We start from the raw sequence: 23,749 nt of genomic DNA on the forward strand, positions 1-23,749 counted from the left end.
GCCATTAAACGTTCCAGAATATAGACGCTTCAGACAGGACAGGGAGGGAAGTAAAAGAGGGGGTGGAGTTCCATTGCTGGTCAGGAACGATATCACGGCTGTGCTAAAGGAGGACACTATGGCGGTCTTGGGTAGTGAGGCATTATGGGTGGAGCTGAGAAATAAGAAGGGTGCAGTTACATTGTTGGGGCTGTATTACAGACCGCCCAACAGTGAGCGTGAGATAGAAGAATAAATAGGTAAACAGATTATGAATAGATGTAGAGGCAATAGGGTAGTGGTGATGGGGGATTTTAATTTTCCCAACATTGACTGGGATACACTTAGTGTCAGAGGTCTGGATGGAGTAGAATTTGTACGAAGCGTCCAGGAGAGTTTTCTAGAGCAGTATGTCAATGGTCTGATGAGGGAAGGGGCCATATTGGACCTGGTACTGGGGCATGAGTCGGGACAGGTAGTAAAGGTTGCAGTAGGGGATTTCTTTGGGAACAGTGACCACAATTCTGTAAGTTTTCAGAATACTCATAGATAAAGAAGAGAGTGGTTCTAAGGGAAGTGTACTAAACTGGGCAAAGGCCAATTATATCAAAATGAGGCAGGAGCTGGGAAATGTGGATTGGACACAGCTATTTGAAAGGAAGTCCACATTTCAGATGTGGGAGGCTTTCAAAGATAGGTTGACAGTAGTGCAGGATAGGCATGTCCTGTTGAAGGCAAAGGATAGGAAGGGCAAGATTCGTGAACCATGGATGACAGGAGAAATTGTATGACTAGCCAAGAGGAAAAGGGAAGTGTACATAAGGTCTAGGCAGCTGAGAACAGAACAGGCCCTGAGAAATATCGGAAGAGTAGGACAAGTCTTAAACAAGGAATCAAGTGGGCTAAAAGTGGTCATGAAATAGCTTCAGCAAGCAGAATTAAGGAAAATCCCAAAGCATTTTATTTTTATATAAGAAGCAAGCGGGTAACTAGAGAAAGGATTGGTCCACTAAAAGATAAGGAAGGAAGGCTGTGTGCCGAACCTGAGAGAATGGGTGCGATTCTGAATGATTACTTTGCATCAGTGTTCACTGAGAGGAACATGATAAATCTTGAGATTAGAGATAGACGTTTGATTAGTCTGGATCATGCTGGCATATGTAGGGAAGATGTGTTGGGTATGCTAGAGGTTATTAAGGTGGACAAATCCCCAGGACCAGATGGGTTGCTGAGGGAGACGAGAGAGGAAATAGCTGGGGCCCTGACAGATATCTTTGTGGCATCCTTAAATACAGGTGAGGTGCCGGAAGACTGGAGGGTTGCTCATGTTGTCCCCCTGTACAAGAAGGGTAGTAGGGAATATTCCGGGTAACTACAGACCAGTGAGCCTGACGTTGGTGGTGGGCAAGTTGCTGGAGAGGGTACTGAGAGATAGGATCTATTTATGTTTAGAAAATAATGAGCTTATCAGTGATAGGCAACATGGTTTTGTGCAGGGGAGATCGTGCCTTACCAACTTAATAGAGTTCTTCGTGGAAGTGACCAAGTTGTTAGATGAAGGAAGGGCTGTTGATGTCATTTACATGGACTTTAGTAAGGCGTTTGATAAGGTTCCCCATTGTAGACTAATGGAGAAAATGAAGTCACATGGTGTACAGGGTGTTCTAGCTAGGTGGATAAAGAACTGGTTGAGCAGCAGGAGACAGAGAGCAGTAGTTGAAGGGAGTTTCTCAAAATGGAGAAAGATGACCAGTGGTGTTCCTCAGGGGTCAGTGTTGGGGCCACTGTTGTTTGTAACATACATAAATGATCTAGAAGAGGGCACTGTTAGTATGATCAGCAAGTTTGCAGATGACACAAAGATTGGTGGAGTAGCAGAAAGCATAAGGGACTGTCAGAGAATACAGGAGGATAGAGATAGACTGGAGAGTTGGACGGAAAAGTGACAGATGGTTTTCAATCCAGACAAATGTGAGGGGATGCATTTAGGCAAGTCTAACTCTAGAGTGAATTATACAATGAATGGAAGAGCCTTGGGAAAAGTTGATGGGCAGAGAGATCTGGGAGTGCAGGCCCATTGTACCCTGAAGGTTGCTGCACAGGTGGATAGAGTGGTCAAGAAGGCATATAGTATGCTTGCCTTCATTGGATGGGGTATTGAGTATGAGAGCTGGCAAGTCATGTTAAAATTGTACAAGACATTGGTTCGGCCGCATTTAGAATACTGTGTACAGTTCTGATCGCCACATTACCAAAAGGATGTGGATGCTTTGGAGAGGGTGCAGAGGAGGTTTACGAGGATGTTGCCTGGTATGGAAGGTGCTAGCTTTGAAGAGACTTTGAGTAGGTTAGGTTTATTTTCACTAGAAAAAAGGAGATTAAAGGGGGACCTGATTGAGGTCTACAAAATCATGAAGGGTGTAGACAGGGTGGATAGAGATAAGCTTTTTCCCAGGGTGAAGGATTCAATAACAAGAGGTCACGCTTTCAAGGTGAGAGGTGGAAAGTTTAAGGGGGATGCACGCAGTAAGTACTTCACACAGAGGGTGGTGGGCGTTTGGAACGCGTTGCCAGCAGAGGTGGTAGAGGCAGGTACGGTAGATTCATTTAAGATGCGTCTGGACAGATGTATGAGTACGTGGGGAGCAGAGGGATACAAATGCTTAGGAATTGACTGACAAGTTTAGACAGTACATTTGGATCGGTCAGGCTTGAAGGGCTGAAGGGCCTGTTCCTGGGCTGTAAATTTTCTTAGTTGTTTGTTCTTTGGCCTGCATGTGACGCCAGATCCACAACAATTTGGTTAATTCTCAAACTCCCTGCTGGGCAATTTGGGATGGGTAATAAATCTCACAAATGAAAACAATCTCAACAGCGGTGAGCCAATTATTAGTGAGTAACTGTTGCTTTTTCTGTCATGTTGCTTATGATTGAGAGTTGACTTGAAGGCGAGTAATTTTTTTTTCAGGGACAGGGAATACCTGGGCAAAATTCTAATTTACTAATGCCTGCACTTTATCCATCCTGGAACACCTTGGCTAAGAATGTAGTAATTTCTGGAGCACAAATCCTCAGTATAATTGCAAGCATGTTGTAAAGGCCCATAGCTTTTGCAGTATATAGCACTGTCAGGTGTTTTTTGACATTGTAGGGTATAAACCGAATTGGCTTCAGACCGGTATGCTGGAGACCTCAGAAGGAGGCAAAAGTACATTGCAGACCCTTCAGCCTTATCCTTTGCACTAATGTGCTGGGCTCAATCCTAATTGGGAGCAAGGATTTTCATTAAGTCATCTGTTGGTTATTCAGTTATTCATCGTCACTCATGACTGAATCTCGCAGCTGCTCCTGGCATGCCCTCCTGCACTCCTTGTTGAACCAGCTATGATCCCTTGTCAATGATAACATTGAAATATTAAAGAGGTATGCTGGCATAAGGTTACAGATTTTGGATAAATACAGTTCTGCTGCTTCTGAAGGCCCATTATGCCTTGTGTCTGCCCCATTTTTGAGCTATTAAAATGATTTGATATTTATCCCAAATAGCACTGCTATAGTGTCACACAACATGATGGAGTGCAAAAAGTATGACTTCATCTCTGCAAAGATGGCATACTGAGCAGTGTTAACATTACTGTCCAGACAGATGGACCTACAGCAGATAGTTTGGTAAATACAAGGTCAGTCAGGTTTTTCCCTCTTGTTAGTTTTGTCACCGTTTTCTGTAGTCCCACTCTGGCAGAAATGTCCTTCAGGATTTGACCAACTCTGATGCTAAAGAACCATTTCTGGTGATGGACATTGAAAGCCCCCACTACAGTACATTGTATGTAGTATCAGTGCTTCTTTCCAGTTCATCAGCCAAGGAAAAGCAGTGGTTGGTCATCAGTAGATTTCCTTGCCCATATTTCACCTATTGCCATGAGACTTCATGAGATTGAGTCCTTGTAGATGAAGCTCAGGATCACCATTTCAACTAAAGCTCAGTGTTGGGAACCTGGGTTTGATTCTAGCCTTGGGTGACTGTCTGTGTGGAGTTTGCAGATTCTTCCTGTGCCTGCGTGAGTTTCCCCTAGGTGTACCAGTTTCCTTTCACAGTCCAAAGATGTGCAGGCTTAATGGATTGCCCATGCTAAATTGCTCATTGTAATGATTTAGAAATACAGGGATGGGGTATGTCTGAGTGGGATGCCCTTCAGAGGGTCAGTATGGTCTTGATGGGCTGAATGGGAGAAAGTGAGCTGGAGATCAGAGTCGAAGAGTGTGGTGCTGGAAAATCACAGTGGTCAGGCAACATCCGAGGAGCAGGAGAATTTACATTGCAAGCCTTAAGCTCTTCATCAGGAATCCTGAATGGGCTGAATGGCATGCTTCTGCATTATAGGGATTCTATGATGATTAAACTCTATCCCACTTCTGGCAAAAATGTCTTTCTGTTTCACAGAATTTAACCAGCAGTTGTGAGGGAGGACCCTACAATATTGGCTGCAATGAATGAACTGGTGCATATGTCCATGCATAACTAATCTATAAGACAGCTTACCCAGTTTTGGCACAATCCCCACGTTTGTTAGGCTGAAATTTCCTTGTCATTTCAAGCCCTTGGAAATTTTCCAAGTGGGCGGCACGGTGGCACAGTGGTTAGCACTGCTGCCTCACAGCGCCAGAGTGTGTGGAGTTTGCACGTTCTCCCCGTGTCTATGTGGGTTTCTTCCGGGTGCTCCGGTTTCCTCCCACAGTCCAAAGATGTGCAGGTCAGGTGAATTGGCCATGCTAAATTGCCCGTAGTGTTAGGTAAGGGGTAAATGTAGGGGTATGGGTGGGTTGCGCTTCGGCGGGGTGGTGTGGACTTGTTGGGCCGAAGGGCCTGTTTCCACACTGTAAGTAATCTAATCTAATCTAATCGGTCCTGTTTTAATCTTATTCAACATTTCATTGATGAATTCTCCTCAGATGTCTGCTCATGATGCTATCTTCCTTTCTTCTTACGCTCCAGACCTCTCACAGGAGTTCCCAAGGCTCATGGTAGTTTTAAGAGAAATAATCACACCAAGAAAATAGTTGGCATCAAAGAACATTAACTAAAGAACATGGATGAAAACGTACAGGAAGGGGCTTGAGCCTGCTCCGACATTTAATTAGGTCATGGGTGAGCTATACTGTGAATAAATTATCTATCTTGGCTCCATATCCCTGGAAACTTCACTGAACACATGAAACCCCTATTGGGGTATTCAAAGCTCCACTTGCTCCATTATTTTCGAGTTATAGAATGATACAGTACAGAAGAGGCCCTTCGGCCGATCAAGTCTACTCCAACCTATCTGTCCTAGTCCCACATTCCAGCAGTTGACCTATAACCTTGAATGTTATGACATTTCAAGTGCCCATTCACATACTTTTAAAAGGGTGTGAGATTTCCCACCTCAACCTTGCTCCCAGGTGACAGACTTTCCTATTTTATTTATTTAATTTTTCATGCAAATTTTCCTTTCTCACATGCCTGAACAACAATTGGTGCCATTATTTTCAATTTCAGAAACAAGTGATTTCAACATGGCATGACATTACTGTAAATACAGACATGCTTGCAATTAATTTTTGAATTAATTTCCATAACTCTTTCTCTCATATATTCCATCTTGAAAGATGATAGATAGCTCTGAATGGCCTAAATCTGATTTTTTTAGAAGTGAACGATACTGCGAATGGAAAGGTCCTGGGGAAAATTGATGTACAGAGAGATCTGGGGGTCCATTGTACCCTGAAGGTGGCAACGCAGGTCGATAGAGTGGTCAAGAAGGCATACAGCATGCTTTCCTTCATCGGACGGGGTATTGAGTACAAAAGTTGGCAGGCATGTTACAGTTGTACAGGACTTTGGATCGGCTACATTTGGAATACTGCGTACAGTTCTGGTCACTACATTACCAAAAGAATATGGATGCTTTGGAAAGGGTGCAGAGGAGGTTCACCAGGATGTTGCCTGGTATGGAGGGTGCTGGCTATGAAGAGAGGTTGAATAGATTATTAGGATTATTTTCATTAGAAAGACGGAGGTTGAGGGGGGACCTGATTGAGGTCTACAAAATTATGAGAGGTAGAGACAGGGTGGATAGCAAGAAGCTTTTTCCCAAATGGGGGACTCAGTTAGTAGGGGTCTTGAGTTCAAGGTGAGAGGGGAAAAGTTTAAGGGAGATATGCGTGGTAAGTTCTTTACACAGAGGGAATGGATGCCTGGAACATGTTGCCAGCCGAGGTGGTAGAGGCGGACACGATAGTGTCATTAAAGATGTATCTAGACAGATAGATGAATGGGCAGGGAGCAGAGGGATACAGATCCTTAGAAACTAGGTGACAGGTTTAGATCAAGAATCTGGATCGACGCAGACTTGGAGGGCTGAAGGGCCTGTTCCTGCAGTGTAATTTTCATTGTTCTTTGTTTTTGTTCACATCTTACTTAACTAGTGTGTCCCCACATTATGAAAGTTGAAGATTTTTAACAAGACTGAATCTCTTCCTTGCCCCTATCCAACATAAATTACACGACAAAGTCTTTCAAACCACTTTATATCAAAGAAAAGCTCCAACTAATGTTGTGTTCTCATTACTGTTATGGATATGAAAACCCTTACTACATGTTTAAACAAAAAAAACAGAAAATTCTCTTCTTGATCATTCAATAGATTAATTATAAACATGCCATTGACAAGTTTTAATTTCCTTCTGTAAGGAAGGGGTTACAAAGAAACTTAAAATTTGAAGCAAACACAGAGAAACTCAGCAAATCTGGCTGCATCCGCAGAGAGAGAATCTGCGTTAATATTTTGAGATCCATGTGACTCCAATTAAGGAATCCCAAAGATCCCTTCACACGACTCAAAAAACAGGCAAATTATGTCTCATGGCCTGACCAATATTTATCCCTCTGTTAGTAATGACAAAAACAGATAATATAATCATTATCACATTGCTGTTTGTGGGAAATGGCTGTGTGAAAAGTGGCTACAAGGGATTTGGAGATACCTATTGGTAATGAAAGTGCTACATAAATGCAATGCTTTAATTAAGAACTATTACTTTATACAATACTTACTGAAAATTGACAATAAGCCTCCTGCTTGTCCACTTTGGATTCCAGTATCTGCAGTTTTTTGTCACTAAATGCAACAATGGCGCTGTTAAATGATCCTTCTTCTGGGGCCCATTCCAGTTTTTAAACACACTCCATGTTTTATTTTTGGCAGACAAATTATTTGCAGCTTTCAAAAATGAATGTGCGTCAAATAATATTTTCAAAGGATTCTTTTGAATAAAGATATTAAGGTTCTAGTCAGGAATGAAGAAGAATAATTTATTAGATATCAACAACTGGGTTCAAATGAATATTTTGAACACATAAGGAGTTTACGGGCATTCTTAAAAGGGAGATCAGGAAGGTAAAGAGACGACATGAGATAGTGTCGGCAAATAATCCGAAGCAAAATCTAAAGAGATTCTACAACTACAATAAGGGCAAGACAGTAACTAGAGAGACAATAGGGCTCCTTAAAGATCAATAAGGTCATCTTTATGTTGAACCTCAGGAGATGGGAGAGATATTAAATAAATATTTTGCATCAGTTATTACGGTGGAGAAAGAAACAGAGGCTAGAGAACACAAGGAAAGAAATATTGATGTTTTGAAAGCAGTTACATTCCAGAAGAGGAAGTGCTAAAGATCTTAGAAAATATAAACCTGGACAAATCTCCAGGACCTGATCTAGTGTATCCCAGGACTTTGTTGGAAGTTAGGGAAGGAATCGGGGCCCCCTCTTGCAAAAGTATCTATGTCATTGATAAATAGGGGTGAGATGCCGAATGACTGGAGAGTGGCTAATATTGTACCCTTGTTTAAGAGGGGATGTAGGGAGAAGCCTTGCAATGATAGACCTGGGAGTCTGACTTCGCTGGTCTGTAAGTTGTTGGAAGTGATTCTGAAAGATAGCATTTGGAGAGGCGAGGAATGATTAAGGATAGCTGGCATGGTTTTGTGCGAAGGAAATCATGTCTCACAAACTTGATTGACATTTTTGAGCAAGTAGCCAAAAAGATTGATGAGGACACAACAGTGGACATTGTTTACTTGGACTTTAGTAAAGTCTTTGACAAGAGTTTGGTTGACTAGTACAATTAGATCACTTGGGATTCAGACGAGCTTGCCAATTGGATACAAAATTGGTTTAATGGCAGGAGACAGAGAGTGATGGTAAAGTGTTGTCTTTTAGACTGGAGGCCTCTGACCAGCGGTGATCTGTAGGGTTCAGTGCTGGGTCCTCTTTTGTTTGTCCGTTATATATATGAATTAGATGGGAATATAGAAAGCATGGTTAGTAAGTTTGCAGATGCCACCAAGATTGGTGGCATAGTGGACAGTGAAGAAGGTTATCTAAGATTACAAATGGATCTTGATCAACTGAGTCAATGGGCTGAAGAGTGACAGATGGAGTTTAATTTGGATAAATGTGAGATATTGTATTTTGATAAAACAAACAAAACAAACAATTAAAAACAGGGTCTTGGGTAGTGTTCTGGAACAGAAAGACTGAGGGGTTCAGGTCCATAATTCTTTGAAGTTTGCATCACACATAGATAGGGTAGTTAAGAAAGCATTTAGTATGGTTGTGTTCATTGCTCGGATTATAGGAGTTGGGATATTATATTGAGGTTGTACAGGATGTTGGTAAGGTCTTTTCTGAAATACTGTGTCCAGTTCTGGTCTCCCTGTTATAGGAATGATGTTATTGAGCTGGAGGGGGTTCAGAAAAGATTTTCCAGAATGTTGCTAGAGCATAGAACAAAGAATATAGAATGTAGAACATAGAACATAGGACATTGCAGTGCAATACAGACCCTTTGGCCCTTGACGTTGCACTGACCTGTGAAACCAATCTGAAAGCCATCTAACCTATACTATTCCATTATCATCCATATGTTTATTCAATAACCATTTAAATGCCCTAAAATTGGCAAGTCTACAACTGTTGCAGGCAGGGCATTCCACACCCTTAATACTCTCGGAGTAAAGAACCTACCTCTGATATTTGTCCTGTATCTGTCACACCTTAATTTAAATCTATGTCCCCTCGTGCTAGCCATCACCATCCAAGGAAAAAGGGTCTCACTGTCCAAGCTATCTAATTCTCTGATCATCTTGTATATCTCTACTAAGTCACTTCTCAACCTTCTTCTCTCTAACAAAAGCAACCTCAAGTCCCTTAGCCTTTCCTCATAAGACCTTCCCTCTGTTCCAGGCAACATCCTGGTAAATCTCCTTTGCATCCTCAGATACTGAAGAGGTCCATCTTCAAATGCAACAAAATTCAGACAATATGCAGGCATGGGCTGACAGGTAGCAAGTAACATTCGCGCCACACAAATGCCAGTCCATGACCATCACGAATCAGGCACAATTTAAACATATCTGGATGTGTACATGAATAGGAAGGATTTAGAGAGATATGGGTCAAATGCTGGCAAATGGGGCTAGGTCAAATTGGGATATCTGGTTGGTGTGGACAAGTTGGACTGAAGGATCTGTTTCCCCACTATCAATATCTTTGGGTTAGCATTGATCAGAAACTAAACTGGACTTGCCACACACATATAGTGCTACAAGAGCAGGTCAGAGGCTAGCAATACTGGGCGAGTAACTCATCTTCTGACTCTCCAAAGTCTGTCCACCATATATAAGGCACAAGTCAGGAGTATGATGGACTACTCCAGACAAGCTTGGATGGGGGCAGCCCCAACAACGCTCAAGAAGCTTGACACCATCCAGGACAAAGCTTGATTGGCACCTCATCCATAAACATTCACTCTCTCCACCACTGATGCTCAGCAGCAACAGTGTGTACTGTTTACAAGACACACTTCAGAAATTCATCAAAAATCCTCAGACAGCATCATCCAGACCACAACCACTTCCATCTAGAAGGGCAAGGGCAGTTGTTATATGGGCTGCAAGTTGCCCTCCAAACCACTCACCATCCTGACTTGGAAATACATCACCGTTCCTTCAGTGTCGATGGTCAAACTCCTGTCTAATGACATTGTGGGTGAATCTACATTGGAGGTTCAGGTAGCTCTGTTGGCTGGATAGCTGGTCTTTGGCTTTATCTACACCAAATGGACTACAGCGGTTCAAGAAGGCATTTCAGCACCAACTTCTCAATAGCAACCAGGAATGGGCAATAAAAACTGGCCCAGTTTTGCATCCCATGAATTATTAAAACAAAACTCCATTGTCAAACCAGTTCCTCTCTTCTGGTTTTAAACCGTACACAGAAAAAAAAATTAAGAAATTAGCAGCCAATTTTCCTCTCTGCACAGACTTTCTGATGACTTTAGCTATAATGACATCAAAATACATTGATCCACAAATAAATAACACGCTCAGGAAGTGACAAATGATCTAACGTACCCTATAAACTCTCTTTAGACTGTTAAAAAGCAACAAACTCATTTATTCAAATAAGGAGTACAAATGTTATAGCTAACTTTTAAAAGATTGCAAGAATGGTTGCAATAGGACTTGTTACCAACTTAATTATTTTCCTCTACAAAGTCTATATATCTTATAAATCTATTGCATCTCTAAATGGTTTAGAAGCTAGATATATTTAAATTTAATTATAAATATATAATTGTGTATGGCTCCAATGGAAGGTTTGAGTTATAAGGAGAGACTGGAAATGATGGACTTTTGTCACTGGAGCATAGGACTCTGAGAGGTGACCTGATAGAGGTTTATGTAAAAAATGAAGGGGATAGATAAGGTGAGTGGCAAGTGTCTTTTCCCTAAGGTGGGAGATTTCAAGATGAGGGGTCATATCTTTAAGATGAGAGGAGAAAGATTTGAAAAAGTCATGAGGGACAATTTTTTTACACAGAGAGTGGTTCATGTGTGGAATGAACTTCCAGAGGATGTGGTGGATGCAGTACAGCTACATTGTTGAAAAGATAATTTGATAAGTACATGAATAAGAAATGCTTGGAGGGATATGGGTCAAGTGCAAGCAGGTAAGACTAATTTAGTTTTGGATTATGATCAGCATGGACTGGTTGGACCAAAGGATCTGTTTCTGTGCTGTATAACTCTACGACTCTATTATTCTGTGGCTGCTGGGAGCTGTTACTAAGTGGAATTTTCCTCCCAAGTCACTTTTCAATATCAGAACTTTCCTCAATTTCCTGAAAGTACAAGCAGTGAAGAATTTTCTCCTATAATAAAACAAAGAACTGCAGATGCTGGAAATCTTAAATTGCTGGAGAAATTCAAATGGTCTGGCTGCATCTGAGTTAATATTTCGAGCCTGGTGACTCTTCATTCGAACTGTAGTGTTGGGAGCTCGAAGAAAGTGGTATTCAGGCTGATGCTGAAGCAGGGATGAGGAAGGGGTGAGGGGAGAAGTGAGTGCACAGGTGGAGACCGAGCCCAGAGAGAGAAAGAGAGATATGAAATGAGTGAATGATTTACTGTCACATTTATCTTGGGAGCTACAGTGAAGAGTGTTCTGTCACCATAATACGGTGCCATTTTAAGGGTTAAACAGTGAAAAGAAAGTAATTAAATAGAGTTCATCTTCATGGGGGTCCCAATAATGGCTCCTGGACCTTTCCATGATCCACTCCTCTGGACCAGGAGTAAGGGACAGGTTTTGTCACCCAGCCTGCATTTCATGTTCCACATTGTGAGCAGCAAGTTCAGTAGACCAGAAATAAAGGAAAATTTACTGCTTCACCCTTGATGCCTTGGATAATGAGGAGGGAGGAGGTAAACAGGAAAGTATTATCCCTTCTGCGATTGTGTGGGAAAGTGCCATGGGGGATGTGGGGAGGTGTTGGGAATGGAGCTGGAGTTTACCATTTCATATCAAATGTTCATAAATCAAATGGCTGGTAAGGCACATACGGTGTGGGATGTATAAATCGTTATCATTTAGCAACTTGGATGTTAAAGTTGAGGAAAAATAAATTTTATTTTTCAGCTCAACACAGCTGACTTTATTTTAAATAAAGGTCAGAAATTCACTTTGAGCAATGAGCTGTATACAAGGGTAGCACATTGTTGCCTTACAGCACCAGGGACCCAGGTTTAAATACAGCCTTGAATGACTGTCTGTGGTGATCTATAATGGAGCAGCCTTGACTTGGGAACTTCAGGTGAAGAAATCCAAAGGGGGTAATGACCATAATATAAGAACAACGGGATCTTGATCAAATGGGCTAATGGGCCAAGGAGTGGCAGATGGAGTTTAATTTAGATAAATGTGAGGTGCTTCATTTTGGAAAGGCAAATCAGGACAGGACTTATACACTTAATGGTAGAGTGCTGCTGAACAAAGAGACCTTGGAGTGCAGGTTCATAGTTCCTCGAAAGTGGAGTCACAGGTAGATAGGATAGCAAAGAAGGTATTTGGAATGCTTGCCTTTATTGGTCAGAGCATTGAGTACTGGAGTTGGGAAATCATGTTGCAGCTATAGAGAGCATTGATTAGGCCACTTTTGGAATACTGTGTGCAACTCTGGTCTCCCTACTATAGGAAGGATGTTGTGAAACTTGACAGGATTCAGAAAAGATTTACAAGGATGTTTCCAGGGCTGGAGGGTTTGAGCTATAACGGGTGACTGTATAGGTTGCAGATATTTTCCCTGGAGCATCGGAGGCTGAGGGGTGACCTTATAGAGGTTTATAAAATCTTAAGGGGCATAGTTAGGGTCTATAGAAAATGTCTTTTCCCTGGGGTGGAGGAGTCCAGAACTAGAGGGCATCAGTTTAAGGTGAGAGGGGAAAGATATAAAAGGGATTTAAGGGGCAATTTTTCACACAGAGTGGTGGAGGTTGATACAATTACAATATTAAAAGGAATCCAGATGGGTATATGAATAGGAAGAGTTTAAAAGGATATAGGTCAAATGCTGGCAAAAGGGACGAGATAATTTAGGATATCTGGTTGGCATGGACGAGTTGGAGTGAAGGGTCTGTTTCCGTGCCATATGACTCTATGACTCCGTGACTGTATGACTTGATGACCATTTTCCTGAAGTTTTAAAAGATCTAACTACAGAGATAACAGATGCATTAATTTGATGCGATGGAATTTCCGAAGATTCTGCAATGATGCGAAACAATAGAAAGGTAGCAAAGGTAATGCCACAATTTAAGAGGAGGAGACAAAACATGAAATTAATTAAATGCCAGTTAACTTCACATTAATAGGAGGCAAAAAGCCAGCATGTATTATGAAGGACCAGGTGGAATCGTCCTCTCCATTGTGTGATGTAGGCAGCAATGGGAAAGGTAGGAAAATACAGTGAGCATGAAAAACAATCAGAATGCTGGTCTCAAGAATCAATTTTCCAATTTCCCCTAAAGCTTTAAATGGCAATTTCGGAATCTCACTATTGAGCAGTAATTACCTTATTTCCAAGCATTTGCAATTCATTGTTATAAATAAGGTGAATTGAGCTAACAAAGACAGAAAATGCTGGAGAAACTCAGCAGATTTGGCAGCACACATACAGAGAGAAACACCACAGAAGGTGCCACCCCTCCTGAGTCTCAACAGCATACTCTGCCTTTTGTTCCAATTTCTAGCATCTGCTGTACTTTCGTACCCAATTTATTTTCCCCTTCCAATTCTCCACTCCTTGGTAGCACAAATCTCTGATAAATTCCTCAGTTTAGAGGTATCTTGGTATTCAAATGCAGACGTCACACAAAGTTAATGTGCATGTGTTGCACATATTCAAGAAGGCTATTAGGACGCCACTGTTTATGACAAGAAAAACTGAATATAAAATGAACAGTGTTGCGTATCAGTTACACAGGGCAGTGGTGAGACCAATGAATACTGTATGCTGAGTTGACTCTTTATTTCAGTAGAAATTAAATAAGTTGGAAACAGTACAGAGGCAGTGTTTTTGGAATGAGTAGGTTGCTTTATAAGGATAGGCCGAGCTATTGAGGCTGTTTCCTTTTTCCACAACCAGGGGGACACTGCTTTAAAATTTGGAGTTTCCTTCTAGGACGGAGATGAGATTTTCTTTCTTCTCAGAGGGATCTCCAACTTTGGCTCTCTGCAACGGATGGTGTGGAGGAGGGCGACTTCATTATCTTTAAGGCAGAGGTAGATAGGTCCTTGTTGGGCAAGGGAATCAAAGGTTATTGGGGCAAGAGGGGTATATTGAATTTGATAAACAAACAAATCTGTCATACTCTTATTAAATGGCAGAGCACATCTGAGTGGCCAAGTACTCTATTTCGGCTCCTCTTCCATATGTTCCTTGTGCCATGCAAGTTGAAAAGGCAGCTGCAACGTGCCAATTGTTTGAGTTGGCCATCATTCAGCTGCGTCTTCACCACAATGTTCCTACATGGCCACCAACCTCTTCAGTCCTTCATCCACACAAGTCAGCAGTGGCAAACCTCCAGCCTCAAACTGTCATCGTACCAGCTCTTGGTCCAATACAACCACCACTTCATCCCCTTCAGCAGTTTACTTTTGGGGATAGCCATAACTTGCAATGCTTCTGTCATGTTGCATTATAAACAGGAGCACGCATGTATTAGTGTCGGATGTATCTTATAGCTCTTAGCTGGGTTTCTTACCACTCGCTGAGTTTATGCTGACTTGAAGGCCAAGAACCTTTACATCTTGCATTGCTTGCTTCTGGCCTATGTTGCTTTTAGCACACAAGGTTTTCAAGGCACAGTTACACAATGCCAGCCTCTGAAAATAAAAGCAAGAACAAAGGGATTTGTCATGGTAGGGAGCACCAAACAACCATGCTGGATCTATGCTTTGCCCAGCACCATATGACAGCAGGTTACACAGTAACTACATTGCATTTACTTCAAACAAAAGGCATGTCTGAAAGTTAAAGTGAAGCAGCACTTAGGGATATCATGCGGCCTACAGTCAATTAGGGGGACAGTCACAGTCAGTCCAGGGCATTGGTCCTACCAGAGTTCTCTGAGACATGTCCATGTTGTCCAAGGTCTGGGCCATGGAGAGTCCTAAGGGTCAAGTGCAGCAGGTCCGGGAATTACACGGTCAGCCCAGGTTCTGTGAAGACATCAGTATGTGGGTTGGATCATGTTTAGTCCGGTCTATTGTATCAAGTCACTCCAGAGGTTGGGCCGCGGTCAGTCCTCGCGTTTGTTCAATAATGATCAGGGAGTTTGCCAAGAGGCAGCCTATGGAGTCCTGGGGAGAGCAGGATGGCAGTGGCTCAGTGGTTAGCACTGTTGTCTTACAACTCCAGGTACCCAGGTTATATTCCAGCCTATGTGGAGTTTGCACATTCACCCTGTGTCTGTGTAAGTTTCCTCCGGGTGCTCCAGTTTCCTCCTACAGTCCAAAGATGTGCAGGTTAGGTGGATTGGCCAGGCTAAATTGCCCATAGTGTTCAGAGATGTGCAGGCTAGATGGGTTAGCCATGGGAAATGTGGGGTTACATGGACTAGGAAGGGGCGTGTTCTTCAGAGGGTCAATGTGGACTAGATGGGCCAAATAGTCTGTGTCCACATTATAAGGTTTCTATGAACAAGTGAGGGGGCGGGGTCCAGGTTACTAATGGAATGATTACAGTGGGCATATTTTTAAAAAAGGGCATGATCTCATTGACAACTGGAGGGGGCAGGGAGTTCCAGGGATGGATGGCTTTCACAGGTCACTGTACCTTTGGCCTCTACATATTGGGGTGTAGGGCCAAAAAGCCGTGGAATGTGCCAAGCCATGGGGTTCAGGGAGTAAAATGGGGACATCAATAAATATAAAAAGAGGTTCAAAGGGCATGAGAGAGACTGAAAGGTCATCAGGGTCACAGGGTCAGCAACTCAAAAAGGAAACATGAAGATGGGGTGAGGTGGGAGAAATGACAGTGTGATTTAGGCAGAGCATAATCACTCAATGTGATTGAGTGTGACTCAATCAGAGAAACATCACATTGGAACCTTGTCATGTCTGAGTGAAAGTTAACTCAGAATCACAGAATATTATGTTGCAGGAGTCCTTTCAACCCATTATGCCTGTACTGATTCCATTGTCTGGTGTCAATCTCCCACCCTTTTCCCATATATGCCATTACTATCCAAAGAAAGCCATCCAATACCTGAAATGAACTGCACAATAATGGTGCAACATGGTTGACACCATGTGCAAAGTGTACAGAGGAATTTACTGGTTCTTTTCGGGAAGAGAGATGAGGAACAAAACTTTTGGAATTGAGGGCCTGCTAAGAGGATCTTCTGTTGTGCATTCAGAAGAGGGGCTGCACTAGTCAGGCCTGCACCTATTGTCCATCCCGAATTGCCCTTAAGAAGGTCATAGTGCACTGTCTGCTTGAGCAGCCACAGTCCCTATTGGGTAAGGTCACCCACATGCTGTCAGGGAGGTAGTTGCAGGACCTTGACCTGATGACAATGAAGGAACAGCAATTTTCCAGATCAGGACAGTGAGTGGCATACAGGTGTTCCTATATATCTGCTGCGCTTTATCTTCCAAATCCAAGCATCTAGAAGGATCAGTCTAAGATGCACCTGTCTAAGAAGCATCTGTGAATTTCTACAGAGCATTGTGTAGTTGGTACACACAACTGCCATTGTGCATCAATGGTGGAGGGAGTGAGTGTTTGTGGATTTGGTGCCATTCATGAAAACTGCTTCATCCTAGATGATGTTCAGCTTCCAAAATGTTGCTAAAGTGTTAAAACTTCACTCAGATGAAGAATATCCTATTACATGTCTGCAATAATTATGGTCTGGTACATGGTTCAATGGTGGCACCCGTCTGGTTTCAATCATTGATAGGAGATTCATTGTCCAAGAATGTTAAGGATTTATCTCTTTGTCATGTTAAACTAATCTAATTGGACAAACAAACTTAAAAGCATCACCTCAGCTTTATAATATTGTTAGCTTTTAATTCAATGCAAGGACTGGAAGGTGATGCGTTACAGCTGCCACATTTTAGATTTTGAATTAGATTTAGACTTTATTGCCATGTGTACTTAAACACAAAAGCGCAGGAGTATAGTGAAAAGTTTTCAATGTCGCCACACACAGCTCCATCTTGGGGACAACTACTTAGGTACAAAAACTTAAGAACAAGATAAAAAGAAATAAGGAACAAAGTTAAAAGTAACGCTTAGCATTAAGTTGAAATATAAGGAAAGTAAATTAAAGCTAAAAGTAGTCATGCTTGGACCACACTCCTCATCTTTGCTCATTCTGTGTAGCCTGCTCTTGTCATCACTGCAGATGTTGGGGGAACTTCTAATGCCATGTTGAGCTCACTCCTGGGATCTCAGCCAGATTGTAAGTATACAAGGTCAACTTTTTTGTGTGCTATCATATTGACACAATACAACTCCTCAATACAGCATGAAAACTGTAGATGCTCATTATACATTTGGATATGATTAATCTGCCTGGAAGCAGATTATGGAGGCGGCACATTGACCTCCTTTAGGATGCTTCATGCCACACTGTGTGAGGGTACAACTTGAGGCTTGGCTGTAATGGATGTGAGAGCTCAGAGTTTCTTTACATAAAATTCTGTTCTCTTTCTGACCCTTTCCACAGATTACCTGCTCACGCCTCTGACATGGACGTCACCATAGCTAGAGTCCTTGTGACCTTGCTTCAAATTCAAAGACAGCGTAGAAGGAGACAGCAGTTACAGAATCATCAAGAAGTTCAGCAAAAGCAGCAATCTGCAACAATTTCCACAGGTCGGCCAGAGGGAGACGCAGCAGTGAGGCCCTGAAGAAAGTGAAGGAGAATGACGAGCCCTAAGCCGATAGGCCTTCTTATCATTTTTCTTCAACTGTGTGAAAGACAGTGCAGGTACTGATTCAGGAAGGGCTGGGTCATCATCACTGAATTGGGTCATCTGCTGGAGAAGGCCATGTGCTCAGAATGTAAGCCATTCTTCTCGTCACCGATGTTGGAAAGCCAATGCCATCAGCTCATTTCAAGAACCAACTGAGAACCTCTGTGACATGTCTTGGTCCCCAACCCACAAATGTGTGTAACTGATGCCATTTTTATCAGAGCATAACTGATCATATCCTTCAGGGAGGATCAAACAGCTCAGGCATTGGCAGTTCCTCCATCATCACTTCCTTCCCTGAAGTACAAAGTTAAAAATCACACAACACCAGGTTATAGTCCAACAGGTTTATTTGGAAGCTCTAGCTTTCTCAGTGCTGCTCCTTCACCACCTGATGAAGGAGCAGTGCTCTGAAAGCTAGTGCTACCAAACAAATCTATTGGACTATAACCTGGTGTTGTGTGATTTTTATCTTTGTACACCCCAGTCCAACACCAGCTCCTTCAAACCATTCCCTAAAGTACAGGGTGTTACTGACTCTGTCCATGCAGCTTTGAGAAGTACTCTGTCACCAACCTGCAGAGCTCATCAACAGATTCTACTCCAACAAGATTCATTATACGCAACCATCAACGCCTAATCTTGGAGGTCCATGCCAGATATCCTGGGAGCAATTGTAGATATGAGAGACCTCACAAGTCCTTGCATCCTTCTTTCAGACATACAGGGATGGGTGCTGGGAGACAAGAGCTACCCATTTCAAACATACCTCATGGCCCTTTAACAAAACCCCAAGCCTGATGCCGAATGAAGATACAAACACTGCTCATGCTTTGGCCAAAGCCGTAGCAGAACGAATCATGGGGCTGTTTAACATGACATTTTGATGCCAGGGCTACTCTGACAGAGCCTTGCATATAGCCCAGAAATAGTATATTGCCTCATTGTGGCATGCTGTGCCCTTCATAGAAACAGGGAAGTATAAACAGATGTGAGCCATTCCGCACTTTGATCCTGCTTGACCAATCAACATGACTGTAGCTCATCCTCGATTTCAACACCATGCTCCTGCCATCGCCCCTCTTTACACCTTTAGCCTCTGGAAATCTATTTCCTTCTGAAATATAATCAGTGACCTGGCCTCCACAACCTTCTTGATTGAAGAATTACACAGGCTCACCACCCTCTAAGTAAAGAAATTTCTCCCTGCTCACCCTAAACCCATGTCCTCTAGTTTCATACTTCCCTACACTGTGGAAAAGACACTGACTTTTCACCCTATCCATACCTCTCATGATTTTATAAACTTCACCCCACAGCCTACTACATTTAAACACCCTCCAACCCTGGAAACATCCCTGTAAATCTTCTCTGAACCCTTTCAAGTTTAACAACGTCCTTCCTACAGCAGAGAGACCACAACTGAGCACAATATTCCAAAAGTCACCTCAGCAATGAATGTATAGCCTCAACATGACCTCCCAACTCCTATACTCAATGCACTGACCAATAAAGGCAAGCGTGCCAAATACCTTCTTCGCTACACTGTCTACCTGCAAGCCCCTTTCAAGGAACTATAAACCTGCATTCCAAGGTCTCTTTGTTCAGCAACACTCCCCAGAACCTTACCATTAAGTGTGTAAGTCCTACCCTAATTTGCCCTAGCAAAATGATGAAGGAGCACTGCTCTGAAAGTCTGTGATTTCAAATAAACCTGTTGGACTATAACCTGTTGTCATGTGACTTCTGACTTTGTCTACCAAATATGTAGCACCTCACATTTATCTAGATTAAACTTCATCTGCTACTCCTCAGTTCATCGGCCCATCTGATAGAGTCTATATAGACTGAAACGTTGCCTTGAAATCACCGAGCATTGTCTTGGATTGTGATGAACCAGCAAGAGGGAGTGTTTTTGCATCTTTCCTCAGTGACCAATGAGCTATGAGGGAAAATGGAGAGGTGAGCTCCCCATTGAACATCTCCCAACCTTGAACGGCAGTGTGCTCCCTTGAAAGGCTGATGCAGAGGAACCTCGATTATCCAAATATCAATTATCCAAATTTGGGATTATCCTAAGAAGATCTCAAGGTCCCGTAAAAACATTACATCAAAGAGGTGTTACCAATGCATGTGCGATGATCGCATCTTTTGTTTAGTGATTAAAAGTGAACTCAGCTACTGAAATGCTGCCAAGAACAGTCCTGGACATCGATGGGAGCCCAGGGCACTGTCTACAAATGACTGACCTCTGTCTCTCTCTCTCTCTCTCTCCAAATGAAGACAGACAGAATGATGATTTGGGCAAATACAGAATACAACAGGAGAAAGTGAGGACTGAGATGCTGGAGAACAGAGTCGAGAGTATGGTGCTGGAAAAGCACAGCAGGTCAGGTAGCATCCGGCTCCTCAGACGCTGCCTGGCCTGCTGTGCTTTTCCAGCACCACACTCACGACTAAAGAACTCACCAGCCCATTACAAAGGCTTCAGATCTGAGTCTTCGAAATTAACAGTCCTGCGCTTAAAAGAACTCTAAAAGTGAACTATTATCTTTCTTTCTCAAAGCCACACACACACACACCACCCTGGCACATGCCTCTGAGCAGCAAACAAATGAAAAATAAAGCTCCAGAGGCTGGAATTCCCTCACTTGGTTTGCACTTTTCATGTTCTCAACAGTGGCTTTGAAGTCTCCAGATCTGAAAGGAGCAAGTTTTCAAATATGTTTTTATCTTAAGATAACACAGCAGCTCTATCTAACCAGGATAGAGAATAGTCCCCACAGCAAATGGTGGGGGCTTTCTCGGTTTCAACAGACCGCATCCCCCCGCGCCCCCCCACCTACACAGGGGTGTACTCTACCATACAAACCTCCCTTCCCCAGATAATCTCTCCAACATTGTCCTGTCCACGGCAGAGTGGGAACTTGTCAAAAGGAGTGTGTGCATGTGCATGCGTGTGTGTCTGTCTGAGTGCGTGTCTTTGTGTGTGTGTCTGTCTCTGTGTGTCTATCTGTGTGCGTGTCTGTGTGTGTGTGTCTGTCTGTCTGTGTGTGTGTGTCTGTCTTCAGTGTTTGTGTGTCTGTCTCTTTGTGTGTGTGTCTGTGTGCATGTGTGTGTTCTGTGTGTGGGTATGTGTCTGTGTGTCTGTGCGCTGTATTGAGACTCTTAAGTCTCAAGGGCAGCACCAGTCTTGCTGTTGGTGTCCAGTCCGGCTGATGTAGTCTTTCCGTTACTTAATTTTGTTCCGTAGTCCCACTGGGGGGAAGAGATAAGAGGCATCTGGCCGCTTCTCTCCATCCGCTGGCTGGAAACGTGGGGAGTTGAAAGTATGCGGCGTTTGGGTGGGGGGGGGGGGGCAGTGTTGGAGTTTACTGATCCACTGTGCTGCTGCCTGGTCTCCTGAACGGAGAGTGGACTCAGCAAGCACTCACTCTGTCAATCCCATTGAATTGAAGCAGCAGCAGGGAGAGGCTTCAGCAATGCTGTAGGTCCCTTACACACACATGTGTGTGTGTGTGTGTGTGTGTGTCTGCTCAGAAACAAACCCTGAGATAGAGGGAGGGAACAAGGTAGGCAGAGAGAAGAAAAAGGAAACTTCGGAAAATGCCGAGTCCCATTGGATCAGTCATCCGAATAATCAATTATCTGAACAAAGTACTACCTGCCCATCTTGTTCAGATAATTGAAGTTCTTCTATGCATAGAGCAAAATATATCATTCCTCACAAACATGTGAAGAACTCTCAGTGATTCTATAGTCTCTCTCACAAGGTGGATGCAAGTGCAGAATGATACATGCAGGTCAGGCCTTAGCACAATCCCTCTATGGTATATTTTGTCTCACTGTTGTCCACATTGAAGTGCAATGTTTTGACTGCAGTCATCAATTTCCTGACATCAGAAGCTATCTGTAATCAAGGAGTTGGTTACTTGAGAGAGATGAGCGATGTTTCCTGACTGCAACTTGTTTCATCATTGGAACATTTCACATTGGTGTGACTTACACAGGTCTGACAGCAAAGAAAATATTGGAGCAGATACTTTATGAGGGTTCATTTACAAAATTGCAAGGTCTTTGTTTGAATGTAAGAGCAGGAGCTTGTTGGTGGCCTTTCATTCCTTGATCCAAAAGCTATCTATTGGTGGATCTTTCTTGGGAAGGTTGCTCCATAGGGAATGCCGAGATGGAAGGTGGATGGAGCAGGTTACTATGGAGTGGAGAATAGATACAGATGGATTTGAACTGGCTCATGGGATTTTGTCAGGGACCTGAGGACAGTATTGATTGGAAGGTCAGGGATCGAGGAGTGGGGTGTTCTTAGAGGGTTCCAGTTCAGATACACATTGTTATAGCCTGCTTAAAGGCCTCAATTGGCAATGGCATGACAAGGATATCAATGACCCTTCCCTCCAGACTTAATCTAGGCAAGCTTGGAGATGGCAGAGTCCCCATCTGCCACCCTTCTGCCCAACAATATGCCACCATCATCTCAAACTCAGAATCCGCCCATTAGCTCTGTTTCTCTCTATGCAGATGCCATCAGACTTGTTGAGTATTTCCAGCATTTTCTGCTTTCATTTTAGACTCCCAGGATCTGTAATATTGTTGTGGCATGGGAAATCCATTGTGTTGTTGAACAATAGCTGTCTGCAGCGCCAAATAGAGGGATTGTAAAATGTTAATTTGGTTTCCTATTGTAACAATAACATACTTTCCTTGAGAAGCTTTACTCTCTGATTGAGTGAAGTGTGAAATATGAACATTCACATTTCAAGAAGCCAGTCCGTGATGATAGGGAGCTCCATTCGCAGACTGTGTAAATTAGAGAAACCACAAGTTTTTTCTGACGCAAACACAAGATATGAGCACTCAAAACCCTCCAAACCTAAAACCTATCCAAATCTGTCAATAATATAACCAGCATTTAGCATTGGACTTGTACTCATTTTATTTCATGCAACTTATTTTAAAATCCACGGTTTCATAATTTATTGAAAACAAAGTTTTGTGTTGCTGTGCTGACTTACTTTAAAAATAATATTACATTTATTCAATCATTTCATTTAGTACCCTTATGTTAGAGAAATATTTTTTACCGCGCTGTCTGGACTGGATTCAAACCAAAATTTTATACTTAGTTCTCACATTAATATATCAGTAGTTTATCATTTACATGGCTCCCCGCAGAGTTGAAAACATGTAGACCATGTAGTGACTCGGATGTTATCCACTGGAGTCCTGGGGAAGCAGGAGCCCAAGGCACTATTGCCATGTCTGGGCTGACTTTCTGCATCAGAAAGACATAAAATCTAGCACTGGGGGCCAGGAGTCAACAACAGCACCATGGAGTCATCAAGTCATAGTGATGGACAGCACGAACACAGACCCTTCGGTCCAATCCGTCCATGTGAACCAAATATCCCAATTTAATCTAGTCAGGATATCTGGTCTGCATGGACTGGTTGGACTGAAGGGTCTGTTTCTGTGCTGTCCATATCAATTACTCTTTCCAGTTCTGTCAGTGCAATGACTAGACCCTAACCATCACTAAGGCTGAGAAACTAGGTCGGTTCTCACAATGCATAATTAATCTGATAACATCTCATAAATGGACTGCAGAATGACGATGCATTGATGGTAGATCCCACAATGCTAGAACGCCCCTCCCTCAAGTCACTCCTCTCTACCTTTTATCTTAGCTTGGCACACCCTCCTCATTCCTGAAGAAGGGCTTATGCCCGAAACATCGATTCTCCTGCTCCTTTGAAGCTGCCTGACCTGCTGCGCTTTTCCAGCAACACATTTTTAAGCTCTGATCTCCAGCATCTGCAGTCCTCACTTTCTCCTAGTTGATTTTAACCTACTGTGAATCCTCTTGCAAGGATGCT

This window comes from Chiloscyllium plagiosum, chromosome 35 (assembly GCF_004010195.1).
Source record: "Chiloscyllium plagiosum isolate BGI_BamShark_2017 chromosome 35, ASM401019v2, whole genome shotgun sequence".
NCBI classification, from domain to species: Eukaryota; Metazoa; Chordata; class Chondrichthyes; order Orectolobiformes; family Hemiscylliidae; genus Chiloscyllium; species Chiloscyllium plagiosum.